The 10,472-nt window shown below is 43.5% G+C and overlaps 1 pseudogene; it reads left to right on the top strand.

The window, feature by feature from the left end:
• The first annotated feature begins 1,946 nt into the window (after positions 1 to 1,946).
• On the top strand, positions 1,947 to 10,424 carry LOC109866174 (protein arginine methyltransferase NDUFAF7, mitochondrial-like; annotated as a pseudogene).
• Positions 10,425 to 10,472: the final 48 nt, after the last annotated feature.

The raw sequence follows: 10,472 nt of genomic DNA, 5'->3' as shown, positions 1-10,472 counted from the left end.
TGCTGAATTGTAGGGGTCCAGATTTTGCAGCTCTTTCAGAACATCAGCTATCTAGATTTGGGTGAAGGAGAAATGGGGGAGGCTTGGGCAAGTTCTAGTGAGGGGTGCAGGGCTGTTGACCGGGGTAGCCAGGTGGAAAGCATGGCCAGCCATAGAAAAACGTTGATTGAAATTCTCAATTATTGGGGATTTATCGGTGGTGACAGTGTTTCCTAGCCTCAGTGCAGTGGGCAGCTGGGAGGAGGTGCTCTTATTCTCCATGGACTTTACAGTGTCCCAGAACCTTTTGGAGTTAGTGCTACAGGATGCAAATTTCTGTTTGAAAAAGCTAGCCTTTGCTTTCCTAACTGCCTGTGTATATTGGTTCCTAACTTCCCTGAAAAGTTGCATATCGCGGGGGCTATTCGATGCTAATGCTGTACGCCACAGAATGTTTTTGTGCTGGTCAAGGGCAGTCAGGTCTGGAGTGAACCAAGGGCTGTATCTGTTCCTGGTCCAACATTTTTTGAATGGGGCATGCTTATTTAAGATGGTGAGGAAAGCACTTTAAAGAATAACCAGGCATCCTCTATTGATGGAATGAGGTCAATATCCTTCCAGGATACCCGGGTCGATTAGAAAGGCCTGCTCACTGAAGTGTTTTAGGGAGTGTTTGACAGTGATGAGGGGTGGTCGCTTGACCGCAGACCCATTACGGACGCAGGCAATGAGGCAGTGATTGCTGAGATCCTGGTTGAAGACAGCAGAGGTGTATTTGGAGGGCAGGTTGGTTAGGATGATATCGATGAGTATGCACGTGTTTACGGATTTGGGGTTGTACCTGGTGGGTTCATTGATAATTTGTGTGAGATTGAGGGCAACAAGCTCAGATTGTAGGATGGCTGGGGTGTTAAGCATGTCCCAGTTTAGGTCACCTAACAGCACAAGCTCTGAAGATAGATGGGGGGCATTCAATTCACATATGGTGTCCAGGGCAGAACTCTGCAGGCTATCCCTGCAGTAGATTGAAACTCCGTTCCCTTTGGCAGTCCTGTCTTGTCGGAAAATGTTATAGTTAAGGATGGAAATTTCTGGGTTTTTGGTGGTCTTCCTAAGCCAGGATTCAGACACGGCTAGGACATCCAGGTTGGCAGAGGGCAGTGAATTAAGCAAACTTAGGGAGGAGACTTCTAATGTTAACATGCATGAAACCAAAATAGATATTGTAGCCCACGGAGTGGCTGTTGGGCCTATTCGGCTAGCCGGGAGATGGGCCTAGCAGATGGGCCTAGCAATGGCTAACTGACTACTAGCTAGTAGCTGGCTAGCTTTTGATGGGGGTTCCGGTTCTTAAGTATAAAAAATAGCAGATCCATACCACATTGGGTGAGGCTGGTTGCAGGAGAGTATATTCAGTCTAGATGGAAAGTGATATTACAATATTTACAAAAACTTTACAACAAAAAAAAGGAAAAACTATATTTACACGGGACACGACAAAACACGTCTGACTGCTACGCCATCTTAGGTGGACCAAACACTTTTGAATCTGCTAGCTTGCTAGTTGGCTACACTCGTGGAGTCTGAGGAATTAATGCATCTTCTGCCAAAGTCTGTCATGTAAAGATGGGCTGTAGTTTGACAAGGTATTGTACGTAGGCCTATGAAACGCAGTTAGCTGATCCCTGCCAGTGTGCTTTCAGTTGTCTCTCTCATGCTACTGTGCAGTCAGGCTTGATGTCCCTTTCTGGGAAAGTATAACGTTAGTAGCCTACTGTTACAGTGGAACATTGTCTGAGTGTTGTAACTAGCTAGATAACTGTGTCAATGAGGACAGTTAGAGCACTGCAGAGTTTTAGCAGAGTCCTTGTCTGCCCTTGTCCACCACCATCATCTGGTAAGATCAGTTTCTCTATTTCAGCCTTACTAGTTATGGATATCTCTAATTGGAATTGTATCCACAGTCATTTCAGTCTATGTCTAGTTTCTATCAGAAATCTGTATCTAAATGTTAACTTCTTATTTATAGTTAGATCATGGAGCAGATAAACTAATGCCAAGGAACTCAATGCTCAGCCACCTAACCTCTGAGATCAAAGCTACAGGTCCTATCTCAGTGGCAGTGTACATGAGGTTCTCACTAACCCAGTCAAGGTAGGTAACTACCACCTGATCAATTCACACGCACGCACACCCACACAGTACAGAAACCAGTCCGACAGTGCCACTATTCTTTAAAGATTTGTTTGTTTCAGAGATTAAACGGTCTGTTTATTTTTCAGGGCTATTATGTGCAGAATGATATGCTTGGGCCAGATGGAGATTTCATCACAATGCCAGAAATTAGTCAGCTCTTTGGGGAGGTAAGCATTTTCATCAGAACCATATTTCAATTCATGTTAATCAATACATGTATGGATTGCTGTGTTGTAGATGTATGAATATACATGCTTGATCAACAGTCTTTCTATGTTCGAGTTTCTTTATGTTGTTCCATACCAATGCCCTGAGTGATGATGATGATGATGATGATGGTTTCAGCTTATCCTTTCTCTGTCTGTAGCTGCTGGGGATCTGGTGTTTAAGTGAGTGGATGGGAGCAGGGAAGCCCAGTCACTTCCAGTTAGTGGAGTTTGGACCAGGAAGAGGCTCCTTGGCCAATGACATTCTCAGTATGTACAGTACCATTCACAAGTTTGGACACACCTACTCATTCAAGTGTTTTTCTTTATTTTTACTATTTTCTACATTGTACAATAATAGTGAAGACATCAACACTTTGAAATAACACATATGGAATCATGTAGTAACCAAAAAAGTGTAAAACAAATCTAAATATATTTGAGATTCTTCAAAGTAGCCACTCTTTGCCTTGATGACAGCTTTGCACACTCTTGGCATTCTCTCAACCAGCTTCATGAGGTAGTCACCTGGAATGCATTTCAATTAACACGTGTGCCTTGTTAAAAGGATTTTCTTTCCTTAATGCATTTGAGCCAATCAGTTGTGTTGTGACAAGGTAGGAGTGGTATACAGAAGATGGTCTTTTACCAAATAGGGCTAAGTCCATATTATGGCAAGAACAGCTCAAATAAGCAAAGAGAAATGACAGTCCATCATTACCTTAAGACATGAAGGTCAGTCAATCTGGAAAATGGCAAGAGCTTTGAAAGTTTCTTCAAGTGCAGTTGCAAAAAACATCGAGCGCTATGATGAAACTGGCTCTCATGAGGACCACTACAGGAAAAGAAGACCCCGAGTTATCTCTGCTGTAGAGGATACGTTCATTAGAGTTACCAGCTTCAGAAATTGCAGCCCAAATAAATGCTTCACCGAGTTCAAGTAACAGACACATCTCTTCATCAACTGTTCAGAAGAGACTTTGACTCAGGCCTTCATAATTGCCACAAAGAAACCACTACTAAAGGACACCAATAATAAGAAGACACTTGCTTGGGCCAAGATACACGAGCAATGGATATTAGACCTGTGGAAATCTGTCCTTCGGTCTGATAAGTCCTAATTTGAGATTTTTAGCTCCAAACGCTGTGTCTTTGTGAGATGCAGAGTAGGTGAACGGATGATCTCCACGTGTGGTTCCCACCGCGAAGCATGGAAGAGGAGGTGTGATGTGGGGGTGCTGTGCTGCAGCGATACGCCACAGCGATACGCCATACCATCTGGTTTGCGCTTAATGGGACTAAGAAGGAGAGCGATGGAGTGCTGCATCAGATGACCTGGCCTCCACAATCACCCGACCTCAACCCAATTGAGATTATTTGGGATGAGTTGGACCGCAGAATGAAGGAAAAGCAGTTAACAAGTTCTCAGTATATTTGGGAACTCCTTCAAGGCAGTTGGGAAATTATTCCTCATGAAGCTGGTTGAGAGAAAAGGGTGGCTTCTTTGAAGAATCTCAAATATATTTAGATTTAACACTTTTTTTTGCTTACTACATGATTCCATATGTGTTATTTCATAGTTGTCATGTCTTCACTATTCTACAATGTAGAATTATTTTTTAAATAAAGAAAAAACCTTGAAAGAGTAGATGTGTTCAAACTTTGGACTGGTACTGTATGCCCAGTCTCGTGATGCTATGTCCTACTACTACATGGCCACATGCTTTGTAAACAGACTGTATTCATGTGAGTTCAATATATGACCAGTGGAGGGAGCAATTTCCACATTTAGTCCATCAATCTAATAAGCTAAACTGCGAAACAATATGCTGTCTGTCTGTCTGTCTGTGTTGTCCAGGTTGCTGTCTCAGTGCACCTTGTGGAGGTGAGTTCTAAACTGAGCCAGGCTCTGACGAGGGACCAGAGCCAGGGGTGGGCCAGGAAGGATAAGCCTGTGTACCGCCAGGGGACCACCACCACAGGCCTCCCCATCTCCTGGTACCGCAACCTGGATGACGTCCCCAGAGGTAGTAATCTATAGTTTTAAATTAGGTAATTGTAGTTAATCTTAATTGAGTTAATCTCATGTTGGATTACGTGTCTAGAGGTAGACGTAGTATAGAAACTTGGCTTGAGACTAATGATGCATGTTGTAATACTTAATCATTTAGCTATGGTAAGAGTTTAATACATTTCATTTACTGGGTGTGAATTTGTTATTGACTGGCACTTTTTTCTTTCATACAGGCTTCAGCAATCTACTTTGCTCATGAGTTCTTTGATGCCTTACCCATCCACAAATTCCAGGTACATTTACTTTATCAGCTATTTGGATTAGACATATAGATCTTGATAACAGATCACAAGTCATTGAAAAACATGAATTGTAAGTGCCATTTGATCCGTTGCGTTGTGCATTGATTGTGACGTGGGCACAGAGAACAAAGGGCTGGAGGGAGGTGATGGTGGATATTGACTTAGACGAGCCAGGCAAGCTGAGGTTTGTCATAGTGCCAGCTCCCACTCTTGCCTCTCCTCAGCTCATACAGGTGAGTGCTGCGTGTTGATGATTGCAGCTGTTTTTATTAAATTTTTTATGTCAATATCAAATCATTTCTGTGTAACAATTAAAGAACCTTACTGTGGTTGTTTTCAATTCAAATTGTCAAAAAGAAACAAATGCTTCTTAGGAAAGAGCAATTTCTCAAGCAAGAAGCAAGCTAGAATGGTAGGACTGTGGGAGTGGTCTGAGTGGGGATGGGATGTCACCAGGCAGGCCAAAACTCCATACCACCAAAACAGGCTGAAATTTCAAGTGGTCTTTTCAAACAAGCCTTACACTACAAGTGCATTATCATCAATTTCACAGTATTATTTCAACCTCATAGTGTGGAAATGGACACTGAGTGAACAAAACAGTATTAAAACCTTCCTAATTTTGAGTTGCACTCCCCTTTTTTCCCCTCAGAACAGCCTCAATTCATCGGCGCATGGACTCTACGAGGTGTCGAAAGTGTTCCACACGGATGCTGGCCACACGGATGTTGACTCCAATGCTTCCCACAGTTGTGTCAAGTTGGACCATACTTGAGAGACGCAAGAAACTGTTGAGCGTTGGGGGAAAAAAACGTTGCAGTTCTTGACACAAACCGATGTGCCTACTACGATACTCTGTTCAAAGACACTTAAATATTTGTACTTTCTCATTCACCCTCGGTACCATGTTCATCTGTACAAACAATAGTACGCAAGTATAAACGCCATGGGACCACGCAGCCGCCATACCGCTCGGGAAGAAGACACGTTCTGTCTCCTAGAGATTAATGCATTTTGGTGTGAAAAGTGCAAATCAATCCCAGAACCACAGCAGGACCTTGTGAAGATGCTGGAGGAAACAGGTACAAAAGTATCTATATCCACAGTAAAATAAAAATCCTATATCGAAATAACCTGAAAGGCCCCTCAGCATGGAAGAAGCGACTGCCCCAAAACTACCATAAAAAAGCCAGACTACAGTTTGCAACTGCACATGGGGACAAAGATCGTACTTTTTGGAGAAATGTCCTCTGGTCTGATGAAACAAAAAAATAACTGTTTGGCCATAATGATCATAGTTATGTTTGGAAGGAAAAGGGGGAGGCTTGCAAGCCGAAGAACACCATCCCAACCGTGAAGCACGGGGGTGGCAGCATCATGTTGTGGGGGTGCTTTGCTGCACTTTACAAAATAGATGGCATCATGAGGGTGGAAAATGATGTGGATATATTGAAGCAACATCTCAAGACATCAGTCAGGAAGTTAAATCTTGGTCGCAAATGGGTCTTTCAATTGGACAATGACCCCAAGTATACTTTCAAAGTTGTGGCAAAATGGCTTAAGGACAACAAAGTCAAGGTATTGGAGTGGCCATCACAAAGCCTTGACCTCAATCCTATAGAAAATTTGTGGGCAGAACTGAAAAGGTGTGCGAGCAAGGAGGCCTACAAATCTGACTCAGTTACACCAGCTCTGTCTGGAGGAATGGGCCAGAATTCACCAACTTATTGTGGGAAGCTTGTGGAAGGCTACCCAAAACGTTTGACCCAAGTTAACTAATTTAAAGGCAATGCTATCAAATACTAATTGAGTGTATGTAAACTTCTGACCCACTGGGAATGTTATGAAAGAAATATAAACTGAAATAAATCATTCTCTCTGCTGTTATTCTGACATCTCACATTCTTAAAATAAAGTGGTGATCCTAACTGACCTAAGATGGAATTTTTACTAGGATTTAATGTCAGAAATGTTGATAAACTGAGTTTTATATGTATTTGGCGTAAGGTGTATGTAAACTGTAAAACACAGGAAAATCACGTTTTTGATTCAGTTTTTCTTGAGTTTTGTATCATATTGTACAACAGCTGATGAAACTTAACACTGTAAAAGTGTGAAGAAATGTGATCAATATTATTTCCTGATAGTTGCTGGTTGAAAATACAATTCACACTTAACCGGTTTTGCATGGGTGTGGTTTTGGCTTGCATGGTGACATCACCAGGCGGTATCAGTTAATAGACCAATAAATGAGAGTTCCAAACCTCTCTGCCAATAACAGCCACTTTTGTGACCCAGAAATGATTTTAAATTGAGATTAAAACGGCTGAATTGGGCCTTTAACTTTTTTTAAATTACAAAGATAATTGTTCAATATCTTTGCCTAAGCCTTTGTTTTATGTTACATAGACACAAACACACCCACAAATTGCTCAACAAACTCCTTTTTCCTTAAAAGTTTGACGACTCTCCAGCATCTGTCTTTTATTACCCACGTTTATGCAATATATACAGTACCAACCTATTTCATCTGGTCTCTCTGGAAGAGTTCAGGGGCTTTGAACAGCGTGCCAAAGCCTGACATCATGAGTGATCTTGGGTGAAACCCCCTTACTGGTTTGAGATCCCGACTAATGGCTGCAGCCTGTGCCTGACAGGCATGTGTATCTCAGGTTCCACATATTGTAGTAGAGTTTATTAACCTTAACGCTGTTCTCTTTACGCTCGCCATGGTTAAAAGCAGTACATAATCGTCTCTGGTGCTCCGCTCTTTCATCACTGTGGTCTAATGGAGTTTCCATTAGAAGTAGATAGGCCTATAGCTTTTAATACTCCACTTGAGTCTCTTTTTCCCATCAACATGTGTTCCCCGATTAGTCTAAGGGTGTGTCCCAAATCGCACCCTATTCCCTATATAGTGCACTACTTTTGACCAGGGCCCATAGGGTAGTGCACTATATAGGGGAATATGGTGCCATTTGGGACGTGTCTTATCCCACCCAGGCAAGCCCCTCCTTCTAGTTCTGTGTTGCCTAGGGGCTTGGAGCCGGTGCTGCTTAGTGGAGATGATTTGGAAGTGAAGCCATGTATGATTGATGATGTGTGTTCTCAGGCCTCTGTGTGTTGGCCGGGGCTTCACACAGACGAGGTAAGCAGATCCGCTCTTGTTTTTGTTCTGAAACCCCTCACCTCCTAGGCAGGTGAAGTGAGACGGCTCGTGGAGGTCTGCCCGGAGGGAGGGGTCATCGTCCAGCAACTGGCCAATCGGATCGCAGAGGACGGGGGCGCAGCACTGATTGCAGACTACGGGCACGGCGGGACCAAGACGGACACGTTCAGAGTACGTACCATTATGTCTCCAACTTGGCCCATTTATCAGCAGGTTTTAATACGGTCTCGGTTTGTGTGTGTCTCTGACTTAGTGTGTATGGTAATGTGATTAGCCCGAACAAGCCTCAGCGACAAGGAAACCGATGCAGGAAGCCGACATGCCTCTCTTGCCCTTTGCTGGTGACACACGGAAATCAGGGTCAACTGCCCTCTAGTCCTGTTCCTCGTGCTCCACACTAACCTAGCCCCATCTGGCCCCTATTAAGAGGGGTGGGCTCCCACTGCATGGCTCTCTGGCTCTGGGAGTCACTAAACTGTGTGATGAAAAGGGGGAGTGGTGTAGGTTCAAACAAGCGGCCCCCAATCCCATCTGTGAACAAGGCGTCCATGGTTCAGGACGGCTCACGCTTATGTCACAAGTGACTACATGAAGATATTATCAGCTGTTGCTTGTGAAAGGAAGCACCTGATTTGGAATAAGAAATTAAAAAAAAAAAAGGAAATATTTAACAACTAACAAATTAAGTCAAATAAAAATGTAACAATACACCAATAACAAACTATTGTAGTCATGTTGTCATAACACCAGACCGCCTCTCCTGTCCCCCACCCCCAGGGTTTCAAAGATCATAAGCTCCATGATGCCCTAGCGTCCCCTGGCTCTGCTGACCTTACTGCTGACGTGGACTTCAGTTGCCTGATTAAGATGGCTGGAGCTACGGTGGTCTGCATGGGGCTTGTCTCTCAAAGAGACATCCTGAAAAATATGGGCATCGATACAAGCTTACAGGTGGGAAGAAACCCTGTGTTCACACAGCATTATTCCACTTATTTATACATGGGGGCTAAGGTGACTATTGTACACTGAACAAAAATATAAACACAACATGTAAAGTGTTGGTCCCATGTTTCATGAGCTGAAATAAAAGATCCCAGAAATGTTCCTTGCGCCCAAAAAGCGCAAGGAACACATTTGTTTGTGAACACATTTTCAACTGGCTGATCGGGGCTTTCAAGAGCACTTGGGATAAACGTTTTACTTTGCCCTCTACTCAATTAGCGTTGTCCAATTGCAATGTTGCGTTTCTCTTCAGGTTCTGCTGAGGAAATGTGCAGACCCGTCTATAAAGGCTGAGCTGATCCAGGGCTATGACATGCTGACCACATGCTGACCAACCCCCAGAAGATGGGCGAGAGGTTCCAGTTCTTCACCATGCTCAACCACAGTTGGCTCACCAGGCCTGAGTAGTCCGAGGGGGGTGAGAAGATGGCCCCGGTTCCCAAGAAGGCCCCAACACCCTGTGACTAGCTTCAGTGAGCTTTTCCTCTCGTGAAAAGCGTAGCCAGAGACCCACCATGGGTTCCAACAGAGACCCACCATGGGTTCCAACAGAGACCCACCATGGGTTCCAACAGAGACTGCACTGCAGAGGCTGTGAATGTGAACTCGCCTGTGAAGGCACTTAAAATTCGCACCCATGAATTTAGTACTATACCTTGATTATATACACAAGACCTTCGGGAAGCAATAGGGTTTGGTCTGAATTTAGTTTGAAAAGTTGAGCTTATGTGCTAATCAAATCTAGGAATGATGCACTCTGAGGGACGATGGCAACTGATGTCTTTCTTTATCATATATATATATGTTAATTAAAGCAACATGTAATTCAGAGGGGTATGGAATGTAAATGTTCTCAGTCAGAAGAACGTCAACCCAGGTCACTGCGTTTCAAGCTTTAGGAATACGGCTCCGCTCTGCTCCTGTCTTTTGGAAGGAAACTATTAATGGGCCACGTGGTGCCTGGCTGCCTTAACATCTTGAACCAATTGGGTGAGCGTGGCGTTCGTAGATAGCAGCCATGTCCCAACTGGCACCCTATTCCCTATGCAGTGCACTACTTTTGACCAGAGCCCTGGTCAAAGGTGGTGCACTTATATAGGGCATAGGGTGCCATTTGGGATGCAAGTCAGCCATTCGCAGCATGCTGTGTTTTGCTCTGACAGGCTCGCCCTTGCTGCCCCAGTAGCAATTAAAAGAGACTATTACACAGGACTATCACCGTAGCCAAAATAACCAGCCAGTCCTACTGAAGGGAGGCTAATGTGAAGCTAAGATATTAAAGTCTTGATGATTAAAAGTCATCACACAACATTTTTCTTGTGTATATTATATAGCTGTACCATCTTTTTTCTGGGAATCACATAATGCACAAAGTATTTTCCTTATTTTTATGTGATCATTTGATTAAGACTGAAAATATTTATGGTATTTAATCCAGTATAGTTATACTTGGAAGGAACGTGTCGATTTCTGAGAAAGGCAACAGATTTTTTGGCTTGTTTTCTGGGGCCTTAACATGTGGTGCTATCATTACACAGCAGTAGTTAGCCATTTAATTTCTTCTCCAGCCACAAATGGCTCTGTTCATCTAACATATGGCACAA

This window comes from Oncorhynchus kisutch, linkage group LG21, assembly GCF_002021735.2.
Source record: "Oncorhynchus kisutch isolate 150728-3 linkage group LG21, Okis_V2, whole genome shotgun sequence".
Taxonomy (NCBI): Eukaryota; Metazoa; Chordata; class Actinopteri; order Salmoniformes; family Salmonidae; genus Oncorhynchus; species Oncorhynchus kisutch.
This window is presented reverse-complemented; position numbering and strand designations above follow the sequence as displayed.